General features: G+C 28.1%; 1 pseudogene; it reads left to right on the top strand.

The window, feature by feature from the left end:
• The first annotated feature begins 270 nt into the window (after positions 1-270).
• The window catches only part of LOC142320501 (serine-enriched protein-like), an 83,734-nt pseudogene continuing 77,538 nt past the window's right edge, over positions 271-6,466 (top strand).

Genomic DNA, 6,466 nt, shown 5'->3' with positions numbered 1-6,466 from the left:
TATTATGTAAAATTTTTATTATTTATTTTTTTAAATTTAATAACGAATCAATATAGTATAATTTTACTATTTTATATATATATATATATATATGTATAAAAAAAAAAATTTCCTAAAATATTTAAAATCGTGTTAAATTCTCCAATGGACAATACGGTTGGTTGTACTATTAATGATATTTGTATATCGACTTAAAAGCGATGACAAATATAAGAGAACTTTGAGAACGGTCGGTTGTTATTATCAGAGGCGAAACAGTGCGGTGCAGGAAATAAATTTTCATAATTTATTTTGCTCTGGCGGTTAAAGAGATTTGTTTCTCTTAACGCGACAGAAGTTGCAGGGTGGGGAACGACAGTGAATTACGTAGGCAGAATATAAAACCCAGCGGTCAGACTCGGGTTGATTGTAAAATGGCTATTGATGGCCTGCGATACGCTGTTCAATTTGGATCTTTGCGTCTGTGATCACACTTGATATATTATTAACTATTACTATTTCTTATGCATTGTTCATTTTATATAGCGACCCTCATTGATTGAGGTAAGTTTTTTTATATTATTATTTTAATAGAATTTAAAATTATTGCTTTTCCTGGTGTATCCATACTTACGTAATGCATTTTAGAATACAATGTGCACTGTCCTATTTTTACAAAATACATAACTATTTCTTAATATCATATCCAAACATTTCTAACATTGTTTTCTATTTATAATACCGGGCGAAATGGTATCCCAAACATATACAAATAGATATGAAACAAGTTACATGCATGGTTGTAAATTTTAGGTTAAATGGGCAATACATAATTAACCAAGGAAATAAAATTATTGTACAATCTCTAAACGTACTGTATTCGTGGGGTAAGCAAAATATGGTTGATGTGTTAAAAACAATTATTTTAGATAATTTAAAATCTAGTCCCAAGTAATCATTCAGGTTACACACTTATTCTATTCGTTACACACTTTCTGGACCGAAGCCTAGAATCGATTCTCGGATCTTTGATAACAGACAAGTTCGCCTGTGCCATCGATGGGATGATAAATTAAATTAAATTAAATTAATTTGTAGTTTTACTGATTTCAATTACGGAGCCATATTTTTAGTTTATAAAATAATATTGTGCATCTAACCTAGAAAAATAATTTATTCAAAAATAATGTCAGGTTCATGCCATTACAACTTTTTAATTAAACTGTACAATAGAATACAGAAACTATTATTTTTTATATATTTTAATTTATTTCCATTTTTTTATTTACAAAGATACTACTAAAAAACGAACAAATCCACCTTAATCAAACCAGACTGGTTTCATGTAACCCGACACAATAGTTCAAAGTAGAGAGACAGCGATACATTTTTGTTATTCTGTTACTGTTGCAGCAAATATCAAACCTCTTTTTGCACTTTTTGTTAATTTTTTTCTTTGATTCATAAAAACTATAATTTTTTAATTCATAAAACAATTTATAAAGAAAAAAAATCATTATCAAACTATAAAGAAATTTTTATGCTGGAATTACTCATAAAAATAGTACACATTTTACAAGTAATTCATTTTACATACTTGAAATCTTTAATTTGTAACTTGCTAGTTTAATTTTTTCTACAAAATTGTTGATCATTTTAGGGGAAAAATATTACGATAACTTTTATTTTTAATTTTGTAAAACTGTTAAGAGTCTGGTATAGTCTTAATTACTGTACATTCCACACAGACTGGAAACTGTGTGTAATACATAGTTTCCTGAATGAAAGAGCTCATTAATTTGTTGCATTCTTTCTTATGATTGTGATAATTGTAAACCGTCTGCAGTGTAGGTAGTACTAATAAGAATTACTTTCTTTGATGGTAATAATGCTCAGTATTGTTCAGATTCATCTGTTTTCTTTGCCATTTTGCTGAATGTAAACATCTGTCATTTTCTTCTCTTCTTATTTGTTAATGAACCAGCTCAGAACTATTAATGTCTGAATTTTCACCTTTCCTTTAAAATGTTGAACAGATAACATTACTAAATTCTATATCTGTTCTAGTTAGACAGCATATTTAATATATATTTAAAAATGTGAACTTAATTAAAAACATGAAACTATTGAAACACAGTGTAATGATTAATTCAATGTAAGTTTAAAATAAATAAAGGAAGTGCTTAACTGTAATTGAAATAATAATAATAATATATACAGTTTACACAACCAACAAATTACTCTATGGCTGGAATTGTTGTACATTATTTTTCGTCCTCCGGGCTGGATTTTATCAGATTTATGTGGTAGTGAAACAATAAATCTGCCTTGATTGTTCCTAGTGGTATGAAATTAGAAGTGTGTTTCACATGTAGAACTTTCATTAACTGAAACATCAGAATCAGTTGCATGAAGTTTCCAAAAATTTTCAAATATAGTTCAATGATCTAAGTTATTGTTGCTTGTAAAAGGGGACGTAACAGTATTTTTATGTTTAAATAATAGGAAGATAACCGGTGAGAGTATATTCTAGCTTAGTCTCATGAATAATAGGATATCTTGTATCTTGAATAAATTAACAAGATAAAATAAGATCTAAATAAAATTGGGCTCCGATTAAATGATCCAGCCTGGCAGACCAAAAAAATGGATAAGACCAGATAATTAAATAATTATGTGAAATATCTGCTATATGTGAAGTTCTAATATTGTTTTATATACATATATATATATATATATATATATATATATATATATATATATATATATATATATATATATATATATATATATATATATAAATAAATTGCAGCTTGGAAAATTCAATTTCCATTGCCGATCTTCAATAATAATTAAATTATGAATGAACAAAAATATTATTTTGGTGCTTTCTTCACTATATTGAAACTGGATTCGTAATTTACATTAATATCTATATAATATTTGTGTAATTTAGTTTTACTTTGTTTTTTGGCCATATTCGTTATTGTAATCATTATGGATAAAGAACAAAATTATGTTAAAGAAAATCAATTAAGGACTGTATTACAAGAATTGGATTATTCGCAGATAAATAGTCAGCATAGAGTAAATAATCAAAAACATTCTGTAGGCACAACTATTAAACAATTACAATTGCAACTTACCATAATTTACCATCGTTCAAAGGTGAAATTCTTGAATGGTCTCACTTTTTTAATATATTTAATGATTTAATCCACAAGATTTAACAAATATTCAAAAATTACATTATTGACATTCAACAATTAGAGATGAAGCCTTAGCCATTATTAAAACTCTTCCAATAATTGATGAAAATTATAAAATCGCATTAGATTTATTGATAATACAACTTGATAATAAATTTATGATTGAATATTTTAATGTAGATTGCATTTTAAAATTAATTTCTGTGAAAAGAGAATCGTTAGATCTTCTATCTAAATTCATTAATGACATTTCTTCATTTGTCAACTCGCTTGAAGGAATACAACTTCCAGTTAACATATTTGAATTTATTGTAATTCAATTTCTAACAACAAAGCTAGATTATAATACTGCCAAATTATGGAATTCAGTATTGGAAATGCAAATGTTAAGTACAACAATGCATTTAAATCTTATCGCAAACATCCTACTTCCAAGGTTAGCAAGATTTATAAACTATATAATGTTAGTTACTATTCTAGATCTAACTTTAAACATAAGAATACTGTTACATTCCTTTTTACAAGCAATAATACCTTAGATCATTGAACTATACTTGAAAACGTTTGGAAAATTTATGAAGCTGATTCTGATGTTTCAGTTAATGAATCTTCTTACATGTGAAACACACTTCAAACTTAATACCACTAGAAACAATCAAGGTAGATTTATCGTTTAATTACCATGTAAATCCGATAAACTCCTGTTAGGTGACTCTTTCATTAACACTAAAATAGGTTCTTATATCTACCCATCGGGTTGGTCTAGTGGTTAACGTGTCTTCCCAAATCAGCTGATTTGGAAAGTCGAGAGTTACAGCGTTCAAGTCTTAGTAAAGCCAGTTATTTTTACACGGATTTGAATACTAGATCGTGGATACCGGTGTTCTTTGGTGGTCGGGTTTCAATTAACCACACATCTCAGGAATGGTCGAACTGAGAATGTACAAGACTACACTTCATTTACACTCATACATATCATCCTCATTCATCCTCTGAAGAATTATCTAAACTGTAGTTACCAGAGGCTGAACAGGAAAAAAAAAAGTAATGAATTAAATAAACTTAAGAACCATCAAATTATTTCTAACCAAAATAAAATCATTTCGCTTGACCTGTTTCTGGATGATTTAGGATTATTACAAGTGGGAGGTAGATTACAACACTCTTTATTTTATTATCAAACTAAACATCCTATTATTGTACACTCAAAGGCAAATATAATTAAATTATTTATTTACTGCTGAGCATTTACATCTTTTACATTCTAGTAATTGACGCATCAGTCATTAATAAATGTTTGAATTGTTCTTGCTTTCACATAAAAACTCAAATGCAACAACTAGGTCAGTTACTCTCTTTCATAGTAGTACCTTCTCGTCAATTCTCTGACTACACAGTCATTCATAGCAACGCTCAAAAGATTTATTTCACAAAGAGGTATTCCTACCTAAATATTTTCAGATAATTGTTCCAACTTCCGTTCTGCCAAGAATATTTTGTATGACTTATTTAAATTCGGAAAATCTAAAATCAAACATTCAATCCTTTTTGTACTGAATTTACAAGACTACACTCATTACATTTCATCCTCTGAAGTATTATCTAAACGGTAGTTACCGGAGGCTAAACAGGAAAAAGAAGAGGTCCTGACCAATTAGTTGATTTAAAGACTACGAATGGTCAGCTTCAAAGACCTGTGCATAAGTTGTGTTTGCTGCCAGTGTCTGATAATTTAAAATTATTTATTTAAAAAAAATACTTCACATGTTACTAATTGAGAATATTGTTAAAATAATAATTTTGATTGATATTATACTTTATTATTGTAACTTATTAATGCGATTTATATTACGATCATAAATGTTATATATTGATATATAATGTAATATTCTGTATAATTATATCATACTGATATGCTCTTCTAACTCTCTACTGTACGGACTATTATACTATATTTGCATGTTCATATATACTACACCCATGCACATACACAGACAACACATACAACATAAGTACACACACACATAGATATTATATGTTAGATGTGATAAGTCACTAAATGTGCAATGTCTTCATTATTTACACTTTCTAATGGCACATGGTTATTCAGACCATTGGATACATCTCTTGTGTCATGAATAACATATTTATAGAAATCTTACTCTCTATACGATTACAGGTACAATTTTCCAAGAATATATATTTACATTTATTATTAATATTATGAGCATTATTGATTATTCTTATTACTATTATTTGTATACATTGTCATTGATTTGTGATCACTATTATACATTATATTGATAAAAAAATGTAAAATAAATATACCTGGTTTATCTTGTATCACTGAATTGTATTAATATAACATTTATCTACCTTATATTGATTTGATATGATATTACAAGAAAAAAGAACTTCTTTTTTGACGAGCAGTATGTTCAGATTCAATTGTTTTCTTTGTCTTCTCGCTTAAATGTAAACATCTCATTTTCTTTTTAATTGTTAATGAACCAGCTGATCTTAATTATTGTTAAAATTATTAATGTATGAATCTTTAGTTTCCTTTAAAATGTTGAAGAGATAACATTATACTAAATCTAGGTAGACAGAATTTTTTTTTTTTTTTTTTACCCTCCGGGTCCGCAGTTAAGCAATTTTTATCCGCAGGGGATGAGATGAATGCTTTGCAGCATGTGTGAAAAATCCCATGGCTGACGGGGATTCGAAATCTGTGCTATTCGGCATTTTATATCGCTCCTGCTTTGCCCATCTTTAGTAATTCTACTTCCCAGATAACAAAATTCTTCTACGTCCATAATCTTTTCTCTTCCATATTCAGTGGTCCGTCTACAATATTTCTACTACATTTCATTACTTTTGTTTTGCTCTTGTTATGTTCATGTGTAAAACTTCTTCCAAATCGTTCATTGTTTCTTCTAAATCTTTTTTACTCTCGGCCATAATTACCATGTCATCAACAAATCGTAGCATCTTATGTTTTCACCTTGTACTGTTACTCCGGATCTAAATTGTTCTTTAATATTATTTACTGCTAGTTCTATGTAAAGATTAAAAAGTAACAGGAATAGGGAACATCCTTGTCGAACTCCCTTTTTTATTACAGCTTCTTTCTTATGTTCTTCAATTATTACTGTTGTTGTTTGGTTCCTATAAATGTTAGCAATTTTTCTTCTATCTCTGTAATTGAAACCTAAATTTTTTAAAATGCAAACATTTTATTCCAGTTTACGTTATCAAATGCGTTTTCCAAGTCTATA

The sequence above is a fragment of the Lycorma delicatula genome, chromosome 2, assembly GCF_047948215.1.
Source record: "Lycorma delicatula isolate Av1 chromosome 2, ASM4794821v1, whole genome shotgun sequence".
Taxonomy (NCBI): Eukaryota; Metazoa; Arthropoda; class Insecta; order Hemiptera; family Fulgoridae; genus Lycorma; species Lycorma delicatula.
This window is presented reverse-complemented; position numbering and strand designations above follow the sequence as displayed.